Source organism: Aristolochia californica, unplaced genomic scaffold, assembly GCF_029961685.1.
Source record: "Aristolochia californica isolate CCGP_79_NKW_82.1479 unplaced genomic scaffold, dmAriCali1.0.hap1 SCAF_12, whole genome shotgun sequence".
NCBI lineage: Eukaryota > Viridiplantae > Streptophyta > Magnoliopsida > Piperales > Aristolochiaceae > Aristolochia > Aristolochia californica.
The window spans coordinates 20,485,258-20,498,639 of NW_027181793.1; the positions used below are offsets into that span (position 1 = coordinate 20,485,258).

General features: G+C 34.3%; 1 pseudogene; it reads right to left on the reverse strand.

Moving 5' to 3' along the window:
• Window positions 1-4,554: 4,554 nt before the first annotated feature.
• On the reverse strand, window positions 4,555-5,866 carry LOC137946671 (peroxidase 43-like; annotated as a pseudogene).
• Window positions 5,867-13,382: the final 7,516 nt, after the last annotated feature.

Sequence of the window (13,382 nt, forward strand, 5' to 3'; positions counted from 1 at the left end):
TAATCCAAAAAAGGATTCATAAGTAGTTGTTAATGGAGTTGAAGTTACCAAATTTTGAGGAGTCGGTATCAATTTATGACTTATTGCTCCACATATAGTTCCTCGAACCACATTTTCTAAATGAACAAGAGCCAAACCCTATTGATCCTATAACAGATCTGGTAAAAAACATATACGTTTATTTTTCAAGTGATTCGTATCGTCAAGTGTGTCCATTCCAAATTTCATTACGATCAAATGATCCGTAGTAGCCAATATATCTCGTGGTAACAAAAATATATTGTTCTGAGGTATATCAAGATTCAGTCTTCAGTTCCAACTTGACTAGTCATTTGGGATAGGCATTGGACTCAACATCACATAGTATCAGAGTATGTACTAGTATGTGGACCTTCACCCAAATTATCCACATGTAGAGCCACAAAAGAGTGCTTTTATGTGAGGGGGAACATTAAAGAATAATCCAACATGGATTAGTAAGTACAAAGATATTGGCTTTATTAGTTGGGAAAGAGACTTCCTAACCTAGCTAGTCATTTTGGGTTGAACCTTGAACCCAACATCACATCAGGGACGTTGGTCACTATTTATTGCTAATGTTTGGCTTGCTCTCAGTATATTACAACTCAGTGTTATAGTCATGGGTTAAGTACTTGGCTTTTCGCTACCAAAAAGATCAGTCTTTTGGTATGTATTGGCTAGGTGCTTAACATTTGGTATCAGAACGGGCACCACATTGCGAGTTCGAATCACGGCAAGGGCGATCGCATCGACCCAGACGCGGCGACCATGTAACAGTGGACCAGCGTTGCCAGTGTTAGGCCGCCGAGGTCATCGGTTCGTAAAGGTGGATCTATTGTTATGGTCTTGGGTTAAGTACATGGCTTTCCGCTGCCAAAAAGATTAGTATTTTGGTATGTATTGGCTATGTAACACTCAACAACACATACATTTGATGAGAAGTTTCACAATAATAGATGTGCTCTTAAAGAAGATGTCTCTCTTGCCAAAACACTTTGTGAACATGTCAGGTTGTTGGTTACTTATAAAAATAACATTCATATCTCTATCTTCTAATGAACGACTAACAACCTTTTTGGTCTTTTAAAAATTAAAATGGCTGGGCTTATAATCTATTAGCAATTAGAATTCTCAATCACTAGCCGCCAAGAAGACCATGGAAAGTAGCTTGATGAGATTGAGAAGAAATACCCCAAGTTCATAAATGGTGCACCAGTTAACTTAAGGAAGAAAACAAGAGGAATTCCAAATGATGGCGATGATAGAGAGTGCTCTCTATTGTTCCAATAGAAAACCATATAAAAACTACACTCATCTCTCTCCTCTGCCTATTCCTTCAACATTTATTTAACCTTTCATTTTGTTTCTAACATAGACACAAACACTATGATTAATTTTTCATATTTTTTTATGACAACACAAATGCAAGAAAACCCATTGTAAAGTATTTTTTAATAGATATATTTTTCAATGAGAAAACCAATCTAATTATAAATGATATTTTCATCATTTTAATTGTTTATTGTGTCACTTTCAACCCTTACTAAGTTTCATGCTCGTATATTTATGTAGTTAATATCCAGCTCTAGGCACATGACTGATGTCATTTTCTTTCTTTGAACCCAGCTAGATCCAATTGGATCTATTTATGTAGTTAGGATCATTGGGTTAATTAATTAAGGTGGATAAGGTAAGAATGAACTAATTAGTTTGTGGTTAATGTCCAAATGTTGCGTCTTATATCTTATAATTTTAAATAAGATTTTTTGAATGCTATAATTTCTAATATGTTTGAAGTCCATTAAAAGTAGGGGTATAGGAAAATCAATACTTAAGTTAAAATAATTATTAAAAAGAAAAAAACGCTGACTTTTCCCCTTTCTATTGCATGTTGAAGAGAAATCTTTCCCCCCATTCACATAGCAAAATTCAATATCCCTCCTCTCATGTGTATGGCATGGGGCTTAATCTTGCCCTAGAGAATGGAGAGTCTCCCTCATTGGTCTTAGGAGTCGAAACCAACCTCAGTGGATTTTGAACAAAATAATGATAATAATCACAAAAGAGGGTAATGCTTATCACTCAAAAGACAACAATAAAAACCCAAAGGGTACCAATAGAAAATTCTCAAGGGGTTGGCCTAAGAGGGTAAACAAGAGTACAAAAAAGATGGTAGGAGAAATGCAACCGAATAAAAGGGAAATGGAGGATTAAAGGAAGAGAAAATAGCCACCACCGTAATAAGAAAGAGATTGTAATGTAGTACTGAAATAACTTAACAAATTTGACCAAGTATGGCCCAAGAGGGAGATAAAAAATAGTTCCTCTATGAACATGATGATCAAGGAAACTTAAAAAAATCCTATAAAAAAGTTTTGAGGTGGAACATCATAATGGAATTTTTTTAAATATTGACTTCTCATATAAAACAATTAATTTTAACACAACTTGACCAATTTGGAAAGAAAATACTGAATAGATAAATTATGGAATAAGAGAGATTTAAGACATTATTATTTGTAATTTAGAAAAAATTTCTAACTCAAATTTCAGACTTTGTCAAAAAAACCTAAACTCATAATGGGAAAAACTTCTCTCAAGGAAACTAATGTAATGTGAGATCAAACAAAATAAAATTGTAAGGAAGGAAAGATGCCAAATTTAGTAAAATCTTGACTAGAGTTTGAAAACAAATAGGAAACTTAACCAACATTAGCAACTAAAAAAGTGAAGCAAAAAACTCGGATTAAATTCGAATTTTCGCATCCAACAGGATACTAGCATGACCTTTGATTTTTCTAATATGGATATATCTCTAGAAAAATCAGATCGAGAAATGATTTATTGGGATAGAAAGTAGACACATATCTTTCTTTTGAGATAATTTTTAAAATAAATTCTCAGGCATGTTGGTACAAACTGTTCAAAAAGTTGATGCTTTATGTTGCATCACGAAACTTTTCTGTTGCTTGACCTCTGTTGCTTTAGATGTCGATTTATCTTTGTAAAAAAAAGCTAACTTCATCAATGTTTTTTTAGTTGAAAACTAAATTCAAAGATCTTTCCAATGGTATATAATTTTCTATATAAAAATTATGGTAAACGAGGTAAGAAAACCACTAAACACTGGAATTGGAAGAGAAACTAAAGGAAACTAGAAAATTGTTTTTTTTTTTCTTTTTCTTCTTCATCTTCTTACTCCCTTTCTTCTCCATCTTCTTCTCCTTTTCCATGTTAGATCATTGCACGCTCTGATACCATGATGATTTCTAGGGTCAACACATAAACATAAAAGATCTCAAGGGAAGGAGAGAAGAGAGGAACTCTAGCTTCTGTACTAGAGGAGAGAAGAAGCCAAAGGAGAGAAAGAAGAGGAAAAGAGAGAGGGGTATAAGGATGAATTTGAGCCAAGAGAAAGAGACTTGAATGTTCTACCCCATGCCTTGAGGTTGTATTTATAGTTGTGGAAAGGTGTTTACAATGACTATAATGCTCTTAGGGCTACATGCTTTAAAAGGAAAAATACATAAGAGGATATACACCGGTTTTTATAATTACAATTCTATGTCATTTGTATGAAATTTGTCCTTATTTACTAGCCATGCCACCCCTACACACATCAGTGTCTTTTAACATGAAGAGTTGATTGAAGCAGCTGAAAAAAAGGGAGTAAGAGTGGCAGGCACAAAAAGAAATTCCATATATCTAACAACTATTGATATAGAGAGTAATGACCCAAATTAGAAAGATGGCTTCTCGAATTGATGGACCAAAGGAGGTAGTGGCTCACAAGATCTAACTTTGTAGGGTTTTTTCATGCATTTTTAGGTATTTTTATGCACATTGCCAAAAAAATTTGAGTCAGTGAACTTTTTATATCAATGAATTTGTTTCGCATTTTTTATTACTTAATTGTATATTTTAAAATTTTAAAATTTGTAAAGAGAGAAACAAAAAAATATATAAAATAATTAAATAAGATTATATAAAAAATTAGTAAAATAAAAAATTCTACCAATGAAAAGTTTGTCATACGAAACCAAATCATGATGACTAACAAAATATTTGTTATTGGATACATCTTCTGCCGGCAAATTCTATTTCTTTGTTAGAACATTTCTTCCCAATTTTCATCGTCTAAAAATATTCTTCCCTTGACGACTTGTGGTTAAGAACAGTTTTGCATATGGGAGAGTCTAAAAATATTCTTCCCTTGATGAGATAATATTGTGGTCAAGAACAGTTTTACATAATATTGTGGTCCTATTCCAACGACGTTTTGGTCTGTTTTTACTTATCCTTCAATAATTTTTGAAGGACAAGTCTCCAAGGAGATATACCTTTCCAGGATATGGAGGAGCATTCAAGATTGGTAAAGCAATCTAGCATTCAGAATATGAAAGGTGAATTGCCTTAGAGAGTTAGATGCCATTCGAGCTGTGACAAAATTAACCTATGTAAGCTCAGTTCTATAGAAGTTAATATACAGTATTCATCTGCACTAAAAAAAAAACGCACTTGTTCATGTAATAATCAATTAAACTGGGAACAAACCCGCCTTATCTCTCCCCTGGAACCAGTTTTCACACCAATCTGACCCATTTTCACAATTGATTCAGTGAAATCTGATTCAAAAATTGGTCTAAATACCTCACTTACAAATCCCATGTAGGAATCAACCACTGTTCTTGTCGATTCATCATCGTAAAGCTTAGCATCTGTTTCAATTACTCCAAATCCATCTCTGATGTTTCGTAGGATACTATCATCAAAGCTGAACTCACTTTCCCGATCGAGGGCTAACCGGACATTGACGTTACCGTTTTTAGGACACCTTGCCATGAGTTCCGGTAGGAATTCCGGGTTGATCGATGGATCGGAACCACTGCCTGGGCTGAAGTCGTACAGTCTTTTCTGTAGGAAGAAGCATGCAGTGGTTCCAATGGTATGTGCAGCTGAAAGTTGAAGTTTTCGTCACATAATTACGCAAAATGGATTGTGTTTTATGAATTATATAGTGTAAATGGAGTTTAGTTGTACGAATACCACTGAGAAGAACTAAATCTTTCTCGGAAAGCCCTTTCCGAAAGAATTTGGCCTTGATCTGTTGGATTGAGTCCTCCACCTCCGGCATGTTATCGGCGTCTGAAACGTTAGAAATCCCGCCGTCTCGTCTACCAGTCGGAACCTGGTAACTTGGTCCATTGCTCTGCAACCACTAGCAGGAGTTAATTGCGTTATAACAGTAAATTTCCAATCTGGTTTCACTTTTAGATTCAAATTTATCGATCGCAAAAATGTAAAGAAAGACTATTTTACTTCCTGGAGCATGTACCAGAACAATGGAGTCTCGAGAGGCTAATGCTACAATGTCTGCGCAGGAGACGGTACCAGGACACTCGGTTTCCAATGGGTCTTTGCATCCTCGATTATTTGGAATCCGCGTAGTCCTGCATGATTTGGTGATTCCATCTCGGCCTGCGGCCTTCTGATGAGTACCGATCCATCACAACCCTGATCAACATCAGAAATTTACAAAAAAATTTAAACCAATTTTTGAAGTCTTTGATAAGCAATATACAGAGAGAAAGCGAGAGAAAGAGAGATCAGAGACCCTGACGAAGCAGTCATGGTAATGCAACCTCAGCAGCGCTGCTGCAATGGTGGGATCCCTTTGAACAGCTTCAGAGACGACAGAACTGATGATGTCCTCCGCATTTGGACACGTAGAAGAGTAGAATCCCACCATGAGCTGCCCACCTGCAACGCCCAAAAGACTGCTAACTAGAGCGGAAACAAAAGTGATAGACCAGGCAGTTGTCAGAACAAACTTCGCAGACGCCATGAGGAAGAAAGAAAGAAGCGTTGCAGAGGAAGAATAAAGGTGACGGCGTTTAATATAGCTTCAGTAGTGACAGGAGAAAAGAGGATTGAAAAGCTTCAACTAACAAAGTACATGATGTGTGGCGTTTTTCTTCATCTCCATCTCGTACAGAAAGAAGATGGAGACAGATAGCTGAACAGGACTGCCACCTTGCTCGAATTTAAGTTCATCCATGTGATCTGTATGTGAAAGCCACAACTTCCTATCTTTGGTTCTACTAAAATTTGCAGTCTCGGGTACCCAAAACAATCAGAGTTATGGTTTGTTTTTAACAGTTTTTTCCTATCCGCGTGATTCTTCCCTTTGCTCACTTGGTTTTCAGTTTCTTGGGTTCTCATTTTTCATTCAAGATTTCTTACAGTCGTCGTCCCAATAAAGAAAGAAGAAAGGACAACTGAAATTTCTGCGACAGTGATGCAATTTGGAAGATACAATTTATACACCGCTTTACTCTTTTGGGGTGGATTGAATAAAATACAGTCACGAACACATATTGGAACTGGGTGCATGTCAGAAACGCAAACTAGATAATTGTTTTCTTGATTGAATCTGCTGGATGGGCTAACAAATATCAAATATAAAAAACAACTTTACCAACTTATAATGGCTAGTTTTTTTTTTAAACATTAAAAATGCATTATATATATCAACTCAGCCCAAACTTCAACACATGCTTGCTCACATGAGTTTCTAAGCTCCCAAGTGCTCCCAAGTGTTTTATCAAAATGGTAGAATTTCACATTGAAACCTATGTATTTATAAACATCGATTTAAGATCGAATTTAAATACTTGGTTTCTAAATTTTGGAAGCTCAATTCTTTACTATCATATCAATTAGGCTTTAATTTTCATATCAATTGACAGTTTTTTTTTAAAAATAACTTCGCATATTACCAATATTTCTAAGTTATCAAGTGCATTCATTTTGAAATCTAAATTAATAATTTTGTTGAAATTGCTGGTATATTCATCCTAGGATTGTCATATTTTTATACTGGATTGTCATATTTGTTAAGCTATCCAAACCTACACAAGAGAACATCTACATACAAAGACATGCAAAAGAAGATACAATTACGGAAGGGAACATCTATATGCAAAGATATATAAAGAAGGATACATCTACCTGGCAGAGGAAAGCATAACAAAGGAGGCAATGTCACCATGCAAGACCATGAAAAGGTGATGTCCACCTCACCCATGCATGAATCTAGAAGACTCCTCTCCTACAATCACTTGAGGGCCCCACTAAAATCTTTTAAAGTTACTCAAGATCTCCTACAAATCATGAACAATCTACCCAAATTAATAAAAAAAAACTCCCAAATCACTCAATCAAAAGGAGAGAATCAAGGCCAAATCAATCACTTAAGAGGAGAAAATCAAGATCCAAGAATCATGGGAGAAGAAATGAAAGAACAACACATTGATTGAAGGAAGATCAAATTGATTTGTATAAAAATGTAAGACACCTAGATGACACCACACATGAGGACATGAGTGGTCTTTTTATTAGTTTTGAAAAACAAAATAAAACAATGTAAACTCACCTCACTCATTTAATTCAAGTCATTCAAAATTCCGTTCACTTTGGTTCCCACTCTTGGTGTTGGTCTCGAGTGCTTTCAAGCACTTCCCATTTATTCATTCATGGGAGCCTAAAGTTTCTCATGGTATTAGAATAGGTACTCACACTTTATTATCATAAGATCCTAAATTCGTTTCCTCTCTTCTTCTCTTTCACACTCTCCCTCTCTCGTTCTTCTTCTGTCTTACAACTTCACTCTCGTTTTTTCTCTCTTTCTCCTTCTTCTGTGATTAACTACTTTATTATTAGAGGAACCTAAATCTAACAAGAGAGTATTCCTATACGTTTTTTTAGTACAATAGTGAATATGGAGCTTTATGTCATACAATGCATGTATGCATATTTAGGAATATCATAAACATCTCTTTAAACATGTTAGAGCTCCTAGACAAGATCATTCCCATGCTTTTAAAGTCAACTTGGTTGAACTGGCACTGGAATGATCGATCGGCATGTGCATACGATCGATCTTTAAAAAATGTTCAATCCAAAATTATAGAGCATGATCGATCAACCATAGTCTTTTGATTGGTCATCCCGAACATAGCCATTTCATGTTATAAAGTATTATTGATCATCCCATGTGGATTGATCAATCAATATTGTCCAGGCAATCATATTTTACATGGAATGATTGATCATCCCACATGATTGGTCGATTAGGCAAAATCTTGCCAATGAAGGAAATAAAGCATGATCGATCATACTTGCATTGCACAGCCAAACGGAATTCTAATTAATCGATCATCCCCTCATAATGATCAATCAACATAACTTTTGAGGGCCAACAGTAATATATTGATCGATCAATAAGTCACATTCTGACATAAAAAGAGATGCTATGATCGGTTAATCGATCAATCGCTTTACAATGAACGATCAATCAATGTACTGATTTTTTGCAAACAGGAAAAAAATGGCTAGTTTGGCTTGGAAAAGTTATACCACCAAACCATACATAAAGAAGTTAATGAGTATTTATTGGCAAATCCTGTGAGTATTTACTCTCAATCTTGCAAATCTTCTCAAAAGAGCTCTATAGAAAAAGAGAGAGCCTTAACCTTGCAAAATCCTTTCCTCTTTCCATTCCTTTCCTTGCTTTACATTCTAGACAAGCTTTTCCACTCCATCTTGTACAATTAAAGAAGTGGAAGCATGGATCTCTCAAGGAGAAGGAGCTCTCTGAATAAAGGGTGCAAGTTTTCCTTTCTTTTGTTTTCAATTTGTGAAAAGTTCATCTAGAACCTATGCAATCTAGATTGAAAGAGCCAACTAGAGATCGAATCTACCACCAATATCTCGGGGAGATTGTGATTGTAAAAGCGTATATTGAGCAACACATGGCTTAAAGAGGGTCAAAATTTTTAGTGTGTACATTCCAGCTATGAGAGCTTAAAATAGTGGAATTTCCTAAGCAAGGGTTCTTGGGTGGTGAATGCCATTAGGAGAGCATTAACAAAAAAAATATTCTTGTGTTATGGTGCGTAAATGTTTATTTTCAATCAAAATTATGAATTTGCATAATATTTTATAAACACACCTTACATTGCTTTTAATTTGAAATACTCAATCCTCCCCCATCTTGGGAATCTATCTAGGCCAACAATTGGTATCAGAGCAGGATAAACACTTAATTGAAATCAAAATCCACTTGAATTTAAAAAAGATTAAATGACATCTCAAGATAAATTGCTCATTCCCAAAGAACAATCCACCAACCATCCTCCTTTGTTCAATGGAACAAACTAAGGATATTGGAAGGTAAGAATTGAATTATTCCTTCAATCCATAGATTGGGACATATGGCATGTAACCAAAAATTATCCTTTTGAGCCTCAAAAGCTTGAAAATATCATTCCAGTTGGAAATGAATTCAATGAGCTGACTAGGGAAGATAAAGAGCGGCTCAATATAAACAATGAGGCAATAAACCTTTTGTTATGTGTCTGACCGAATCAGTTCAATAGAGTCTGCACATGTAAGACCTCCAAGAATATTTTGGAAAAATTAGATGTCACACATGAAGGAACCACTAGAGTTAAAGACTCTAGAATTAGCTTGGTGATAGCCCAATACAATGAATTGAAAATGAAACTAGGTGAGTCAATAGCTGATATGAACTCTAGGTTCACTCATATAATTAATGAGTTGAATATCCTAGGAGAAGAGATTTCCTTGTATAGACAAAACAACAAGTTTCTCAAGGCACTTCCAAAGTCATGGGACATGAGGAAGACCATTATTCGTAATGCGAACTTTAGATCTATAAGGTTGAAAAAGCTACTAGGAATCCTTCTCACATATGAGATGGAACCTCAAGATGTTGAGAAAGAGCAACCCAAAAGAAAAACGATTGCTCTTATGGCCAAGATGAGTGTTGAAAGCAACTCTAGTGAAGAAAACTCTAGTGAAGAAAACTCTAATGAGATGTGTTTTATAACTGGACATCTTCGAAGAATTTATAGGAAAAAGAAGAATTTTAGAAAAGGCAACTCAAAATGACAAATTTTATAAGAAAGTTGATGTTTGTTTTGAGTGTGGGAAACCAGAAGATAGAAGGGACAATTGTCTAAACCTTGAAGGATGAACCCCTTCTACAAGCAAAGATCCAAAGAAAAACAAGAAGAGGGTCTTGATATCAGCTTGGGATGTCATGGATGAAGAGTCTAGCAACTGGAAAGAAGAAGAAAGCAGTTGGACTCTTGAAAATTGAAGATAATGATGATGAGTCTACCACTTCCGTAGTGGTAAGTGACTCGAACTATGAAATTAAACTTGAATTACTTTTAGAAAAGTCTATTCATACTCTAAAAACATACAAAGAAAAAATTCAATGCTCAATTACACGGGATTGAAAAGCTCAAGGAAGAATTTGTCATATTGAAGGAGGCGAATGAAAGCTCTATAGCAAATGCCTCAAGACAAAGTGTATTGATAGACAAGCTATCATGGGATAGACTTGCATTTGAGAAGAAGAGTCTAGACTTAGAGCAACAACTCAAACTTCTATCTCTCAAATTCACACCCAAGAGGAAAGTTGGGAAGAACAAGAAAAATAAAATCAAGAAGTTCTCTCCCATTCTTCATATTAGATGCCTCTATTTTAATAAGATGAGTCAATATGCCCACATGTGCAAAGTTAAGAATGAAAATGGTGTAAAAAAACTTGGGCACCAAAATCAATCGAATAAGTTGTCGTAACCCATTAGAACTTGGGCAAAAAAATTTGAAAGCGCAAATCATTTAGCGCTTCAAAAATCATGTCAAAAGAACTCAACCTAAAATGGATCTCTAAGGGTTAAACTTTTCATGACGTAGGTTTGTCTCCGAGCCAAGGCATCGATAAATGTTTGGATTTTGGATAGTGGTTGCTCGAGGCACATGACCAGGATAAGAAAAAGTTCGTTGAACTCAATCCCAAAGATGGAGGTCGTTTAACTTTGGAGACAATAACAAAGGTAACTTAAAAGGAATAGGTAAAATTGGTACCTCAACCTCTTTCATACCCGATGTGTATTATGTAGAAGGGTTGATGCATGACTTACTTAGCTTTTGTCAATTTTGTGATAAAGGAAACAAATTTTTATTTGAAAAGGACAAATGCTTAATAAAGAATGAAAATGATGAACTAGTTCTAGAGGGACATAGAAATAGGAATCTCTATGTAGTGAACATAGTTAATTTACTGTCAACTAGTGCCATTTGTTTGGGTGCAAAAATCAATGAATCTTTGTTATAGCATAAGAGACTAGGATATTAAAAGTAGGGTTTATTATGATATGAAAATCAGTGAACAAACTTCAACCAATCAAAAACCAAGTAATTAAATCATATATTAAAAAATTCTTAGCTTTAAGTGAAAACCTTTGGCAAAATAACCTTTTCTTGAACTTTTGGAAGGTTTAGAACCTTCAAATCACTATGGGAGCACTTGGGACCTTTTGAATTCGTATAGGAAAGAATGTCTCAAAGTTTGGGATGAGATTCGTATATATAACACAATTCCCAACATAAAAAAAACTAATTTTGGATTTTTGAAAAAACAAGTGAAAACTAGAACCAAAAATTATGAAAAATAATCAATAAATCCTATTTTATTGCTAAATATGTGATCAATTTCAGGACTTGTAATCAAGAAAAATTTAATACGTCAAAAACTGGAATTTATCCATTTTATTTTTAAAATTCTTGAAACTATGAAATTCATGAAACTAGGATAATTGGGTTAATTAATTAAGGTGGATAAGGTAAGAATGAACTAATTTGTTTGTGGTTAATGTCCAAATGTTGCGTTTTATATCTTATAATTTCAAATAAGATTTTTTGAATGCAACAATTTCTAATATGTTTGAAGTCCATTAAAAGTAGGGGTATAGGAAAATCAATACTTAAGTTAAAATAATTATTAAAAAGAAAAAAGCGCTGACTTTTCCCCTTTGTATTGCATGTTGAGGTGAAATCTTCCCCCCCAATCACATAGGAAAATTCAATAAGTGAACCCTTTCCCTCCTCTTATGTGGATGGGATGGGGCTTAATCTTGCGCTAGAGAATGGAGAGTCTCTCTCATTGGTCTTAGGAGTCGAAACCAACCTCAATGGATTTTGAACAAAATAGTGATAATAATCACAAAAGAGGGTAATGCATATCACTCAAAAGACAACAATAAAAACCCAAAGGGTACCAATAGAAAAGTCTTAAGGGGTTAGCCTAAGAGGGTAAACAAGAGTAAAACAAGGATGGTAGGAGGAATGCAATCGAGTAAAAGGGAAATGGAGGATTAAAGGAAGAAAAAATAACCATTACCGTAATAAGAAAGAGACTGTAATGTAGTACTGAAATAACTTAACAAATTTGACCAAGTATAACCCAAGAGGGAGATTAAAAATAGTTTCTCTATGAACATGATGATCAAGGAAACTTAAAAAAAAATCCTATAAAAAAGTTCTGAGATGGAACATCATACTGGAATTTTTTTAAATATTGACTTCTCATATAAAGCAATTAATTTTAGCACAAATTGACCAATTTGGAAAGAAAATAATGAATAGATAAATTATGGAATAAGAGAGATTTAGGACATTATTATTTGTAATTTAGAAAAAATTTCTAACTCAAATTTCAGATTTTGTAAAAAAGGAAACTAAACTCATAATGGGAAAAACTTCTCTTAAGGAAACTAATGTAATGTGACATCAAACAAAATAAAATTGTAAGGAAGGAAAGATGCCAAATTTAGTAAAATCTTGACTAGATTTTAAAAATAAACAGGAAACTTAACCAACATTAGCAACTAAAAAAATGAAGCAAAAAATTCGGCTTAAATTCGAATTTTCGTATCCAACAGGATAAGAACATGACCTTTGATTTTTCTAATATGGATATCTCTCTAGAAAAATCAGATTGAGAAACGATTTATTGGGATAGAGAGTAGACACATATCTTTCTTTTGAGATAATTTTCAAAATAAATTCTCAGGCATGTTGGTACAAATCGTTCAAAAAGTTGATGCTTTATGTTGCATCACGAAACTTTTCTGTTGCTTGACCTCTGTTGCTTTATATGTCAATTTATCTTTGTAAAAAAAAGCTAATTCCATCAATTTTTTTTTTAGTTGAAAACTAAACTCAAAGATCTTTCCAATGGTATATAATTTTTTATATAAAAATTATGGTAAAAGAGGTAAGAAAAGCACTAAACACTGGAATTGGAAGAGAAACTAAAGGAAACTAGAAAATCTTTTTTTTTTTCTTTTTCTTCTTCATCTTCTTCCTCCCTTTCTTCTCCATCTTCTTCTCCTTTTCCATGTTAGATCATTGCACGCTCTGATACCATGATGATTTCTAGGGTCAACACATAAACATAAAAGATCTCAAGGGAAGGAGAGAAG